The sequence below is a fragment of the Balaenoptera acutorostrata genome, chromosome 19, assembly GCF_949987535.1.
Source record: "Balaenoptera acutorostrata chromosome 19, mBalAcu1.1, whole genome shotgun sequence".
In the NCBI taxonomy this organism is placed as follows: Eukaryota; Metazoa; Chordata; class Mammalia; order Artiodactyla; family Balaenopteridae; genus Balaenoptera; species Balaenoptera acutorostrata.
In genome coordinates this window covers 57,690,552-57,706,526 of record NC_080082.1, presented here as the reverse complement: position 1 = coordinate 57,706,526, position 15,975 = coordinate 57,690,552, and the positions used below count along the sequence as shown (strand labels likewise).

The 15,975-nt window shown below is 41.5% G+C and overlaps 1 protein-coding gene across 2 annotated transcripts in view; it reads right to left on the bottom strand.

Annotated features, from left to right (window-relative positions):
* The window catches only part of ARHGAP35 (Rho GTPase activating protein 35), a 120,729-nt gene that overhangs the window by 87,970 nt on the left and 16,784 nt on the right, over nucleotides 1-15,975 (bottom strand). The window lies entirely within an intron of this gene.

Sequence of the window (15,975 nt, the reverse complement as noted above, 5' to 3'; positions counted from 1 at the left end):
TCACCCTACTGGGTAAATGCTTTCCGTGTAAAGGCCACTTCAAACCTGGTCATAATAAGCACCATGAAAAACAACTGCTTATGATGGAAACGCTGACACAGTGGCGGTGTAAGATGTCCCTTTGAAAAGCCTTGTCAGGGCTCAGTCTTTGTAATTTAGTGGTGGCTCACAGGAAGTGCCTGAGAGCCAGATTCTTTCTGACTGTGCTCAAGGCCATAATTTCCTTCCCATACTTAAACCGATGACCCTGTGTCTCACTGTCAAGGGAGTCGGCCAAGGGGAAAGGGCAGATAAATAAGAAGCAAAATCTGAAGAAAACTGGCCAAAAAAAATTCCTAAGATTCTTCTTGGGATTAACAACTAAAAATACTTCTAGATGAACCAATCTGTTGTCTCTCCAAATGAAAGCCCCTTGAATGCAGAGCTGTGGAGAGCTGTCAGCCAGGTAACAGATGAGGACGCTGAAGAGGAAAAGGGAAGTCACAGAAGCTGCCATCAGACCTGTGCTAGGGTCTCTCCCACCTCTCCCCACTCCACCCCACCCCAGGGCTGTTTCTACACACCACTCTCTGCCATGGGTGGGTGGCAGAGACGATAAGGTTAATGAAATCCGAGAATCAAAATGATCAGGAAGGGGACAAAAACAACCTCTGTCCCTCATCATATGTATACTTTCATGAGCTTCTGCTATATGTTCCATATAGTACCTATCTACTACCCATTACTTCAAGATAAATTTCAAACTATAAAAGTAACATGTCCTGTTGAGGAGTCCAAAAATAACTAAGAAAACACTTGTAGTCATATAAGGAATTTAATAAATGGCATTTTCTATAAAATGATTTTCCCTTAGATAACAGACCAGAATAGTAACTAGTTCCTCCTTATCAACCACCATTCCTTGAAAGTCCTTGGCCAGTAATTTTCATGAAAACGAATGAGTCATCTCTTACCACTACTTCAGCCCTCATACTTAAGAAGGAAAACAGGTTCAACCTACTCTTCCATGACAGCTGTCCTACCTACAAGAGGAAATCACCTTGACCTCATGTATTTGGCTGCTATTCAGAAAACAATGTCCCTGAGTTCAAATTATCAAAAATATACTTACATTAGGTGACAACATACCTTTCTCAGTTACCTGTGCACAGAATGCTCACACTGTTTCATCCCAACATAAACCCACTGACTGTTTCCCTCATTGACCTCACCTCCCACTCCCCAGGTTACACATGGCCCTGGGAACATATCACAGCTACTTTCTTTGGAGAAGTCTTAAAATCAGTGTACAAGAAATAGCTACTGATTTCTAACTCACACTAGAAAGAACGGAATAGAAAAATATACCACCATTTTAAAACCTTGTCAGCAGACTGACTTTAACTACCTACAGCATCAGCTATGCTTAAATGAAAACTTTTATAACATGGCTAATGTGACTACTATAGTCTGCAGAAGGAAGAGAGGATTTGGTAACGAACAGAGGTGACTCAGCCAAGCTCCTTCACTTTCTGCACGTATCTTCCCAACTCCTCAGACCACTCACTTGCTCCTGCAATCCAACTGCTATTTCAACTTTCTGCTCAGAAAACCCACTGTGTTTAAGAGAGCCTGTCAGGGGCTTAATTTTGTTGTCCATAACAGGATGATCCCTCTGGCTATCAACTCCCCTAAACAGCACAGGTGTCAGCCTGTAAAGTTATATAACGTGTCTATACCAAAATGCTCTGTCAAACACACCGGCCCTTCAGGTCTTCCTCATTAAGGACATCCCGAGCTACACTTGGATGAAGAGGTGATACACACTTTCCTGAGCCTTTTTGCCCAGTGAAGAATCTTACACAATACATACAGTATGATGGGATTTCTCTCACTGTTTTTTTTTGGGGGGGGGGGGGGCGGGTGGGGGTGGTTGTAATAACTTGTCAGTCCTTGAATGTATATATGCCTCCACTGTCTTATTTAAAACATTAGAGCAGACCATTTCAAAGATGATGATTAAAATCTATGCAATCATGGCTTGTCAAGTCTTATAATTACATGAGTTAAAAAAACTTAAGCTACTGAACTCCATTTTCCATATTGACTATCTAACAAAAGCTCAACTCAACCAGTTGAATCATGAGAACTAAAAGCCTAGTCAGGAGCAATCAAAAGGCAATTGAGCTTGAAAGCTGTATGTCTACATTCCACACAGTTAAGGCTGCAGTAAGCCAATGGCCTGGACAGGGCTAGAATGTGTTCGATACGGCCTTTTCACACCCCTTCTTGATTCCTCCTCCAAAACCCATATTCCTACAGGCGCAAACCACACTCTACAATCTAATACAGTAAAACCAGTGTTGTCTGGAGTCACAAAGTTTTATGTGCTTGCTTCTAATTAAAGACCATTCGATTTTAAGAACTTAATAAAAAGGCCATAAACCTGTATCATTCCACAAGAATGCCAAGAATGCTAAGTACCTAAATAATATTCTTCCAAACTGACCTTTATTAAGGGCTGCCTCTACTACTTTGCCAACTAACACGTCAGGAGGCAGAAACATTCCTACCTATCACAGGCTACTCAACTCCGTTTTAAAAAGCAAAGTCAGGGGCTTCCCTGGTGGCGCAGTGGTTGAGAGTCTGCCTGCCAATGCAGGGGACGAGGGTTCGAGCCCTGGTCTGGGAGGATCCCACATGCCACGGAGCAACTGGGCCCGTGAGCCACAATTACTGAGCCTGCGCGTCTGGAGCCTGTGCTCCGCAGCGGGAGAGGCCGCGACGATGAGAGGCCCGCGCACCGCGATGAAGAGTGGTCCCCACTTGCCACAACTAGAGAAAGCCCTCGCACAGAAACGAAGACCCAACACAGCCATAAAAAAAAAAAAAGCAAAGTGAGGCCCCCCCCTGTTGGGGCAGTGGTTAAGAATCCGCCTACCAATGCAGGGGACACGGGTTCGAGCCCTGGTCCGGGAAGATCCCACATGCCGCGGAGCAGCTAAGTAAGCTCTTGCGCCACAACTACTGAGCCTGCGCTCTACAGCCCGCGGGCCACCACTACTGAAGCCCATGCGCCTAGAGCCCATGCTCCGCAACAAGAGAAGCCACTGCAATGAGAAGCCACCGCAATGAGAAGCCCGTGCACCGCAACGAAGAGTAGCCCCCGCTCACCGCAACTAGAGAAAGCCCGCTCACAACAACGCAGTCAAAAATAAAATAAATAAAATAAATAAATTCATATATATATATATATATATATATATATATATATATATATATATATATATATAAAAACCAGCAAAGGCAAGTGAAAAGGCCTTCTTCAAGTAACCAAAGCAACTCAAATTCCTACAGGGAAAAGTACTAGTACGAGCAGTCTTTAAAGTGGCAAAATCGAAGTTTAAAAAACCACTTACAGTGCCTGCAAATGATTCAGAAGAATTCTGAGAAAGGTAATATCAACATTTTAGTGGTAGAACACTTGGAGAGTAGCCAAGAGGCCTGGACTTTCTAACTAGGTCATTAAATCTCACAGAGGGGAGGGGAGGGGAGGGGAGGGGAGGCACACACAGACACAAACTAGTTAAATGGCATCTCACAGCCAAGCTGTCTTGACAGCTTTCATCGGTCAGCAGGATCCCTGGACAATGATGTTCTTCAAGGAGACAGGTAGGCCTCTTGGGGCTAATGATAACCTAAGTGCATGCAATTATAATCAGACTGATAACAATCAACCCCTACCCTTGGAACAGACACTCAAATTCAACAGCTGAGAAAGAAAACATATCTGCTTCCAGGGAAGCTAGATCCCTACAGCGTCAAGTGTTCCTTCCCACCCTACTCTTGCTCTCTGCAATCCATACTCTGTAGAGTAGCAAATTATCTTTTTAAAGTACAGATCTGTTCTTGCTGATCTCCTGCTTACAACCCCTCAGAGTTTCCCTCTGCCCTTCTAATAAAACCCCAAATTCTTATACATCCCTATGTGACCGCGTCTCCACCACTCTACTTCTTTCTCACTGGACTCTAAAACCACTGTGGCCTTTATCCAGTTCCCTGGGCGCCCCTATTCACTTATTCTCATTCAACCATTCAACAAACAAATACTGAGCCTTTGTAAATTACCTACTATTGTGCCAGGCACTACACTAGGCACTGGGGATATGGCAATGAACAAAAGAGACAAAGATCCTTGCCCTCCTGGAGTTCATATTCTAACAAAGGGTAACAGACAATTACAAAACAGAAAAGTGAGGGAGTTAATAATGTGGGAGGTTGAGAGGAGAGCGTTCCAGGTAAACAGCAACTACAAAGGCTGTTAAGGCCGAGTAATATTTTTCCTTTAATGTGTTTCTTGTTAAATTGTTGACTCCAAGAAGATGGGGACCTAGTGTCATATCTATTCCACTCCCCATTCAACCTCAGTACCGCACATAATACCTGGCTCAATAATTACTTGCTGAATGGGATACGTGAATTTGTATCTAAAGAAAAAGGCAAAAAGGTGTCCCGAAGTAATAAAAGTGTCACCTCAAGTTATCAAGGCCCCTGCAGAGGTTACACAGGTTTCAGATTTACTAATAAAGTTTATGATCAGAGTTAATTTAGTGCCACTTTGAGAGAGATCCACACAATATTATGATGAGACTTATTAAGGTACCATCCCAGAGAGAGGTAAAAGCATAAAAAGTAGAGAACAGAGACCTTCAAAGATCATAGTAATTAACACATTCAATTTATGTGGAAAAACTAACAGAAAATGAGAATTCATTATTTCTTCCAATGGCCTGCCCCAACCCACTGATATATACCAGTTAAAAGCTTATCTCGGATTGCATTTTCCTCTCCAACTCCACTACCGTGGCCTTAGTTGTGTCCTTTTTATTCCAAAACTTGGACTATCATGTGCATTTCCTCACTGGTCTCTCCCAGGCCAAATCATTGCTGTGTTACTTTTAGAACAGTTTTGTTGCAACACCTCCACCCCAATTTGACTCCAACCTACCTTTCCAACCTTATTTCCAACTATCCTTCAATAAGAATTCCAAGCTCCAGATAAACTGTTCCCTGAACCTGCCTTGTACATTCCTGCTTTCACACCTCTACGCAGGCTATACCCCTTAGCTGGAATGCCATTACACTTTTCCACCTATCTGAATGTTATCAGTTTAAAATAATGCCTTCTCCGCTCAGGTCCACTATGACAAATTCATCATTCCCAAGTAATGTTAGCATTCATTTGGCCATACCTACACTTTCTATACTCTTCTCTGTATCACCAGAACTGAAAGCCTGCAAACTACATTTCCCAGACCCCTTTGCTAGCTGGCTTCCAGTTAAGAATCTGCCAAAGGCTAGAGACTGGATGGCAGAAAGAGGGATACAACACTTTTCCTGCTTCTGGTTATGTCTGCAGCAGCAACAAGCAACTGTGGAGGACTGCAGGCAACTCCACACACACCACAGGTTCTAGCAGCATCAGCGGAGCACTGGTTTCTGGGTTCCTGCTGAACTGTGGCAATATGGCTCCAAGCTCATCTGTGAGTGCAGACTCCTGGGCTCCAGCCCTAAGGCAGCTTTCTGATCTTTGGCTAAGAACCCCCTTCTCCCTTGTGCTGCCCCCCACACACCTCCTTTCCTCCTTTTGCTCCTCCAGCCCTTCCACCACCTCTGTAACAAATCCCTCTCTGCTTGAAGTATCTAGAGTGGTTCCCACTTTCCTGATTGGACAATAACTGATCCAACAGCAGATAATGAAGAAATAAAAATAGTAATATCAACTAAATGAAAAATAAAACATAAAATGGCGAAAGAATGAAGACCACCAATTTTTTTTTAATTTCATAAAATGAAATCCTAGAAAATGTCTCCCTAGATATATTGCAATGTCATTTTTGAGTTCTAAAGATTAAAATGCTAGTTTAGCTGTATATTTATTTAGGTGTACATTTTTTAAAGGAAGTCAGTATCGCTTCTCTCTTTGACTCACTGAGTTTCTAGGGAATAGAGAGAATCCTTCTATGTGTTTCCTTCTATGTTTCCCCAGAACCTCACACACAAGAGGTACTTCTTAGGTGTCTGGTGTCTGACTGATGTCTGTTATACAGCTGTGGGATTCACAGAGATTGGGAGTGAAGGCCAAGCAAATAGCCTAGTTCTAAAAAGCAACTTGAATACAAATCTCATCCAAAACACTCAACAAAGGATTCCAAAGCTCTTTCAAGTCCTGAAATGCAGCCACTAGGGAAGGAAGGCGGAGGAGTTCAATTGGCACATGAGGCAGGGACTTTTGCGTCCTCTTTGCCGAAGCCACCCTCGAACCTCTACTTCTGATGAGGGTCTCTATTTTTTTGTTAAACATCTAGCCTGAAAACCCCATTACAAAAAACTGCCCAGAACACAGTTTACCTTTCTTAGAAGGATGAAGAACTGAATCAATCTAGAACAGATGCAAACCTCCAGCTCCTGAAAGTCCGTGTTTCCAACCTGCTCAGAGGTCATTTAGACATCTCTAAGTCTTATCTTAAATTCAATTTCAGATATTATCTTAAACGTAGATAAGGGTAAGAAGTGCTAGAGAGTGTAAATTTTTTAAAAGGCTAAATAAAAACCCAGTAACTCCGGAGGTTAACAATTATTAAAACCACACCTATGGCCCTTCATCACATCATCTGCTGACCCAGTTTTCCATTAACAAAAAAATGTTTCATGAAATGGAAACCTTAGAGAAGATATAACCTCCAACCAGAGCACAAAGAAGCTTGATTCTCACTGATTTCCAGGCTGAATGATGAAACTGGGCCATCAGCTGTTGTCATTTTCATACTTCATCTGCCAACAAACCTAATAGATAAATGCTTTAACATTTTTAGCTAGTCCATTATTACTTCTAACAACCTTACCACAGGAAACCATGCCGTACAACCCAATATAAACATTTTCCAAGTGTTAGGCACAATAAATTCCTTTCAGAGACTGGAAAATGAAAAGGTCTGATAAAATGGGATTTACTGAATGCTTCATAGATAATCAACTCTCAACAAACTGGAATATACAAAAATGTATCTAGCAATTACCACAGGAAATCACATCTTTCTCTGATAATTAAGCCAGCACTTCACAATGAGGGGCTTCAGGTTCATCACTTATTTAACATTTACTGAAGGCCTTCTTGGGGCCAGATGAGAAATAAAAGGACAGAGCAGGAGTCCCATGCCAACATGAAGTCTTCCCACTGCACAGTATGTGGGGTAAATGATGGAACAGAAAATGCACTAGAATTGGCTTTAAATACACACACACGCCTACACTAGTTGTTTTCCCATTTAGTCATCTCTTTTATACAAGTAATAATAGCAAATATTCATGAGCCAGGCACCAAATAAACAATATACATATGTGATTTCATTTCATTTTTCACAATAACCCAAGTCAGGTACTATTATAATCCCCATTTTACAGATGAGAAAACAGCCTCAGAGAGGTCAAGTGACTCATTCTAGATCACCCAGCTTCGTGTGGCCCTAGCTGCCTGCTTCTGAAACCTACGCACATGGCTTAACCCCAACACTGCAGTGTTGCAAAGACTGAATGGACAAAAACAGCTGTGCAGCTTGAGCTTTCTGGAGAAAACAGAAGCTACTATCGCTATAATCCATTTGCTATTTCAGCAGAGCTCTCCACTATAAGAGGAACAGGCTTTCACCTACCTCGAGGCAAAACTTTAATAATACACTCCCCATAAAAATGTGTGTGCGCCTGATGTTGCTCAAAGTACTATTACATACCTTGTCTTACGGCTTCTTAAACCCACTTGGGAAGGGAAAGTAGGTCAGGATTCAATATGCTGTCTCCTCAATGGGCACACTGATGTCACCCAAGACTCAGAAGAAACAGAATGTCTCTCGTGGTTTTAACCACAAAGACCATTTCCAAAATGAGACTTGATGGAAAATGGTTGTCTTTAAACTTCAGTAATTTGCAATTAAGAATTAATATGACTTCAGTCATCTGAGCATTAAATTGTGAGAAAACACTAACTTGCACCTTTCTTCAGTTCTCAAACAATGTAAGGGAGAAGATGCTATAAGTTTCTGCCCTTGAATTTAACCTCTTTTTTTTTTTTTTCTCAACCCATTGCAAAAACTGATTTCTACTACACAGAAAGTACACCTGAAAAGTCGCCAAAAAAAAAAGTAATTATGTGACTCCACTATTATAGAAATACTCTTTCAAGGCTCTGGAAGAAGCATCTTCCTTACTGATCAGACAGCTGTGTTCATATGAATCCTGAGGGGTTTGGCCCCCAATAAGGACAATCATAAAATTAAATTCTATGGAAAGAAAGTCAGTCTCAAATTTAAAGGAATTAAGATATCTATACTAAAAATCAGTGGGTAGGTAAAAATTCATCTTTTATCTCAATCCCAAGAACTCACAAACAGCAGAGTAAGACGTAACACAGGAGACAGCAGGAAAGGATGGAAGTCTTTCCTTTCACCAAAAGTGAAAAACACCAGAATAGTGTGAACAAAGTCAATTCCATTTAAAGTTCCAAGGAAAAAAGAATAAAAACATCTCAAAGAATGAATCAGAAGTGACATTTTATTCATAAATCAGAGCTATCTTAGAAATTTCACAGCATTGCTTAACACTCAAAAACTCTAACCTCAAGGTAAGAATCTCACCTTATCAGGTCATTTTTGACAAATTCACCAGATATAAAAGGAATCTTGACTTTATCCATGAGCTTCCGAATTGTGTAGAAAATGATTTCCCTTGAAACTCACAGGCAATGGATTGCACCCTAATTGCATCATTTGCTCTCTGTTTTGAGGGTTCTGGGACAATTTTAAAGACAAGGGAGTTGTGCTTTAAAATTTTCATCCTAATCACAAAATGCAGGCACTTGAAGAAAAACTGCCTCCTGAATTTATGGTCAAAAAGCCCCATATCAGTAGAGAAGTTTGATTTTCCCCAACATGCAGCCTTCACCAGAATGAAATTACATTTAAGAATTTAAGAGACAAGGCTCCCCCGGTGGCACAGTGGTTAAGAATCCGCCTGCCAATGCAGGGGACACGGGTTCGAGCCCTGGTCCGGGAAGATCCCACATGCCGCGGAGCAACTAAGCCCGCACGCCTAGAGCTTGCGCTCTGCAACAAGAGAAGCCACCACAATTAGAAGCCCACGCACAGCAACAAAGACCCAACACAGCCAAAAATAAATAAATAAAATAAAGAATTTAAGAGACAGCCTGAAATCTTCAGGGGGAAAAAAAACAGAACTCAATTAAAAGGCTGAAACAAACCCAATGTAGAAAAAATTCAGAAACATTCGTAAGTAAATGTACTCTCCTCAAATACATTTTTAGTTGGGGAAGATGGTATTACAGATCTATATTCCAATCCTGTTAAGGGATTCACTTATAATGGAAAGAATTAAGTGCCTGACTCTACCTAAACCCTGGGATCATTAGTTCATACTCCTACTGGTGCAAAAAGCTTCTATCCAATCTTCCTATGCTAATGTGCTTACAATATGGCATGAAACCTCACTGGGGATTGGCTAATGTAAAAATGCTGGCAGTGACCTTCATACACATTTTAAACATTTTTAATCTGTTTAAGTTATAGGTCAAAGACGGGGGGTGGAGGATACTCAAAATATTGATAAATAAGAGAAGAGCACTTTATAATCTTCAAAGCACTTTCTCCTTTAGTCCTCACAACAATCCCAAGCAGAGACTGGTGCCCCATCCTCCAGATCACAGAATTTTAAAGCTGGTGAAGGGACTAACCCACCCAATACATTCTACTGGAACAGAAGCAGGGGGCCTTGTCTGGTTGTTCCCTATCATATTCTCATAGCACCTAGTACACAGCAGATGCTCATCAACACCATCACTATTACATATTCAAAAAGTCCAACCCACTTTCCAGAGAAGATAACCCCAGTCCAGAAGTGATATGACCTGGCCAAGGCCGTAATGCTGGCTACCTATTCCCCACACTCCTGCTTCCTAATTCAGGGTGGGTTCTTCTCCCTACCCAGGCTGTCACTGAAGCTATAAAAGGGGTTCCCAAACTCCCTCCCAGAATTCAGAACTCACACTGGCATCTGATCATTTTTTCTGTTTTCAGTAGTTTTAACCTGTATCTTTTTCCTCCCTTTAGCAGATATTCGGTTCCATCTTATGCATCATTCTTCACTTTAGTGCCTAACTCTATACAAAGGACTGTGCCTCTGGAGGACAAAAGATGAATGAGAGTGAGTGCTTTCAAGCGATTTATAAGCTGATGACAATTAAGAAAGGCAGCATCAGGAAGGAGCTCTGAAGCACAGAGAACTGGACCTGCAAATTATGGGAGAAAGGAGAGTCTAGGTAGAGGGACCAACATGAGGTGATAAAACCTTAAAACATGTCTGGAAGAAAACAAGTGATTCAGCCTCATTGGAAGTTATAGTAGAGGGAAGAGGAGGCTGAGTGATGACCTAGAATCAGTCTGTGGAATATGTGGGCAAGAAGCTGGCATTTAATTCTTCAGGTAGATTCTTACTCCCTCTGATACCTCTCTTCCTTTCCTACTTGTCCCACTTCCTCCCAGCTTAAAGAATAAATAAATAGATAAGGGTAGCACACAAAAGCTTTTGAGTATTCACTCTATATCCTCATTACGTTCTTTTTATTTGGAAAAGTTCTCTCAGTAATATATTACTATAATGGATAATTTCAGATCAAGGGTACCAATTGTGACTCTATACTGACCTAATAGGTCAATTAACCATTCTTAATCATTTGGCAGTTAAGGATCCCTTTGACAATCTGATGAAAATATGGACCCTCTCTCTCAGAAAAATGCACTTACACAAAAAAATTCAGGAACCCAGATTAAGAACCTTTCCCTAGTAAAAATTATGGAACAAACAGGACTAACCAAAAAAAAAAGACATAACTGCAGTTTCTAATACTAACCAGGAGTACCCAATTCCCCCCATTCACATATGTAGAATCTCTCTTCTGAGTGACGTAGTAATTATCCTTAGTGAATAAATAAAATGAGAGAATTTCTCCAAGTTTTATAATCTCCATCAGCTAGCAACAAAAAAGCTTCTACTTATTGGGCTTGACTACGTCGTGACAGGCCCTCCGCAAAGCAGCTGATATGCAGTATATAATACTAAAGTCCTATATAATAGTTATATTTCAGAGGAAACCGAAGCTCAGAGGGATCAACTGACCTGACTCAAGCCTATTCAGCTGGCAAATGGCAGAGCTGGGTTTAGAACTCTGGCATTTTGACTTCCAAAGGCCATCTATACTGCCTCCCAGCAAAAAGGACCTTGTCACTATATTGATTATGGGGAGCGATCAAAAGATACTGCCATCTCCTAGTAAGTAAACAGTCCAGTCCAAGGTTCCAGTTCAGTATTACACACCTTCCGTACAGGTGGCCAATAAATACGTGCTGAGTGACTATGGGCAAAGAGAACCTTGTCCACAAAAGGGGGGAAATGGTGTCAACAGTCTTTAAAAGAGTTCCACGTGAATGCGTGTGTCACAGCTTGGACCTCAGTCACTGTTGTATTTCCAACTGGGCCTCTCCAGCTTGTCAATGACCCTAAGCACCTCATCTATGTTACACCCTTGCACGCAAAGGTTTGCAAAATATCAATGACGTAATGAGATAAATCAACAGTGAAATTTCTTTTTTTAATTAATTATTTATTTATTTATTTATTTATGGCTGCCTTGGATCTTCGTTGCTGCGCGTGGGTTTTCTCTAGTTGTGGCGAGCGGGGGCTACTCATCGTTGTCGTGTGCAGGCTTCTCATTGCGGTGGCCTCTCCTGTTGCAGAGCACAGGCTCTAAGTGCACAGGCTTCAGTAGTTGTGGGTGGCGGGCTCTAGAGCACAGGCTCAGTAGTTGTGGCGCACGGGCTTAGTCGCTCCGCGGCATGTGGGATCTTCCCGGACCAGGGATTGAACCCGTGTCCCCTGCATTGGCAGGCAGATTCGTAACCACTGCGTCACCAGGGAAACCCCAACGGTGAAATTTCAATAAAATAAAGTCTGGATAATTTTCCCCTCATGTTCCTATTCTACCCTGTACATCTTCCAAGACTATAGCCATGACACTACATGACAGTTGTTCCCATGAGACTATTAGCTACCATTTCTGAGCACTTACGTTGTATATCACTGAAAGCCTATTTAAGGCCAGAACCTAGTCATTTTCATCTTTATATGACCACTGCTCAGCTACTTAGACGTAGGAAAGTAGTAATCATATTTCAAATACAAAGACATTTTTACTAAACAATGAGAGAATACATGAAGGCTTAAGAGCCATAAACCAAGCTTCCAAAAAGAAAACTTACACACTCCTCCCTCCCTTAGATGTTCAACAGTAGACACCTCCAAATAAATATCAGGGAAAGGGACTTCCCTGGTGGCGCAGAGCTTAAGAATCCACCTGCCAATGCAGGGGACACGGGTTCGAGCCCTGGTCCGGGAAGATTCCACATGCTGCAGAGGAACTAAGCCCGTGAGCCACAACTACTGAGCCTGTGCTCTAGAGCCCGCCACCCACAACTACTGAGCCCGGGCGCCTAGAGCCCGTGCTCCACAACAAGAGAAGCCACCACAATGAGAAGCCCGCACACCACAACGAAGAGCAGCCCCCGCTTGCCACAACTAAAGAAAGCCCGCGCACAGCAACAAAGACCCAACACAGCCAAAAAAAAAATTAAAAAAAAAAATCAACTGACATGCTTGTTTAAAAATAAATAAATAAATAAACAAATATATATATATATATATATATATATATATATATATATATATATCAGGGAAAAACGAAATGCAGTGCCCAATCTAAAACGGTGAAATAAAAGGGAGACAAAATGAGGCCATGGGTGTCAGTGTTACTCTAAACCAGTGGTTCTAATCTTTTTTGGGTCATGGATCCCTTTGAGAATTAAAAGAAAGCTACTGATCCTCTCTTCACAGAAAATAAACAGAACCAAAATTCAGCACATACCCTTGACAGCATCATGGACATTCCCCCATCTCAATCCCTTAAGGGTCCACAGACCCTTGAGTTCGTAACTTTTCCTTAGAATCCGCATCTCTAAGCCCCGTCTAACTAGATGCAACCCAAATTCATCAACTTTTTTGTTCGTTAGAGGTCATACCCACATTCGGGAAACTGAAGACAGAGGTAATAGCTTTAGCACTGGCAATGTCTCACTGCCCACCACAACAAAGGGTCCCTGCTCCTCTCACTACCTGATTCATGTTATTATGCCACAGTAAAAAACTGGGGGGTAAGCATGTTCATTCTCCCCCAAACAGAATGTAAGAAATTCAAAAGCAGGTGTCATATCTGACAATATTATCTAGATAATGGTTTACTTAAAGAACAGATTTAAAACAACCTACACGTTATCTCTTATTGTAAAGTGAGATATAAATTAATGTAGTACAGGAAAAGATAGTCTGGTACATAACTAGCAGATTTTAAAACAAAATATTTTCCTGAATTGGACCCCTGGGAGCTTGAAATACAAGACTAAGTTTGTTAAAAATGTGCTTTCTCGGGCTTCCCTGGTGGCGCAGTGGTTGAGAATCTGCCTGCTAATGCAGGGGGACACGGGTTCGAGCCCTGGTCTGGGAAGATCCCACATGCCGCGGAGCAACGAAGCCCGTGCGCCACAACTACTGAGCCTGCGTGTCTGGAGCCTGTGCTCCGCAGCAAGAGAGGCCGCGACAGTGAGAGGTCCGCGCACCACGATGAAGAGTGGCCCCCGCTTGCCGCAACTAGAGAAAGCCCTCGCACAGAAACGAAGACCCAACACAGCCAAAAATAAATAAATTAATTAATTAATTTAAAAAAAAAGTGCTTTCTCATCTCTATAGTCCTGATTTCTGTCTCTATGGCAGGGATTTGGCCATCTATGGTATATATGCCACTATACAGCAAACTACAGCCACCATTCCCTAAAGGACTGAGGGAAACTGCCAGTGGGGTCTGAGAGGGTGAGGGGGTGTGAGTAGGAGTCTTGCTTCTGGTTGTAAAGATATTTATTCAAGAAACATTTCCTGAACATCAATGATGCCTAGATCCCTGGTTATATGCTTAGAGATAAAATGGTGAAAAGCACAGCCCCTGTCTTCAAGGTGTTAAGACGTAGTTGGATAAAGAGAGAGGAAAGCAGACAATCAGAACACAGAGTAATAAGTACCACGTTAGGGATAAACTCAGGCAAGGGGCTCACCACTGCAGGTCAGGGGAGGCTTTCTGAGGGAAATAAAATCTAAGGCAGACCTAAAGAATTAGTTAAATTTTGTGTTTTTGTTTTTTTGGTTTGTCTGTTTGTGGGGGTTGTTTTTGGTTTTGTTTTGGTTTTGGTTTCGGTTTGGTTTGGTTGGGGGTAAGGGGTGGCAGGAAAATATACCATAAAAAAGAAAACAGTATATGAAAAGAGTCAGAAGCAAGGATCTCTGGAAGAGCTACAGTCATCCAACGTGGCTGGAACACTGAGTTTAATGAGGGAAGTGGACAGAGAGAGAGGCAGAGCTCCCAGAGGGCCCTTATATAATCTAAATTTATGTAAACCCCACCCCACTTAGTGAACTCACAGCCCTTAAATGCTCTTGCTCTTCCTGGCTTTTTCTTTTTTTTTTTTTTAAACTTGTTTTAGAATAATTTTAGACTTACACGTGTCAAAACAAAGAAATTATCTCCGGTACAAAAAACTAAACTGCAGACTGTATTTGGATTTCAGTTTTTCCATTAATTCTCTTTTCTGTTCCAGGATCCAATGCCACATTCCACTTAATTCAAAGACTTTAAAAAATTCCTTCCTTTACTCCTGAGCACCACAGTTTTATCATTTTTCATCACTCTATCCATGCCTTGCTAGGCCCCAACATCACCAGCCCACTTAGAATGTAAATACTACATCATTTCCGAACAGAATGGAAGTTCCCAAAAACAAATGATTTGGAGTAGGGAAAACCATTAGGGATTCAAGGAAATTTAATAAAAACTAAATCAGTGACATCTTTACATGGGAAAAGCGTATACACGTGAGCACGCACATACACACGCCCCTAGCCTCCCCCTTTACAAAAAGAACTTGGCCTATGGTGCTGCTTCCACTATGGAAGAGAAAAGAAATGACAGCAGATCCGCTTCTGCTTCTTTAGTCTTGCTAGCAAGTAATAAATCCTTTAATCTCTCTCTCTTCAAATACCCCAATCATCCCAAGAAGGAATCAAGCCAAAAACACCAGAACACCCGACTCATCCTCAAAACAAAATGCCAGCAAAATCATCTGGGATATGGAAGTGGAAAGAATGATGATTCATCCTCTTAAATTTTCACTAAGGACTCTAATCATTTGGACAGAATTCCACTTTGTCACAACAATCTTCATAAAGCTACCTGACCAACATTAGTCATACTTCTATTAAATTTATGACCCTTTCTATTATATTTATTCTAAGCCTCCATCTCTGAAAATTCCCAAACCTACAACAACCCTGGTGAATTTCAATTTGTAGAATCAAGGATGAATCCTTTGCAGAAATCACTGAAATGCCAATGAAAACTGGCAATTTTTTCTACAACTAAAACACAATTCTTAAAAATGGCTATTCCTAGGAAGTAGAATTTAAGGAATATTTTAACTTTCTTTACATATTTCAGCTATTTATCTGCGGGCTATTTATCAAACATTCATCAAATACATAAGAAGCATGGTCCTATGTCAGAGTTAGGAGAGGGAGGAAAAGAAGAATCTCTCCCTTGTGGAGGATACAGTCTACATCTGCACTCCCTAATGCTTTGCCCATTTAAAGTTTAATCAAAATTAAATAAAATTTAAAATTCTGTTTCTCAGTCACACTAGCTCCATTTCAAGTAGAAACACGCGGCTGATGGCCGTTGTAAAGGACAGAGGTGATTAGACAGGGCTGATCTAAAAG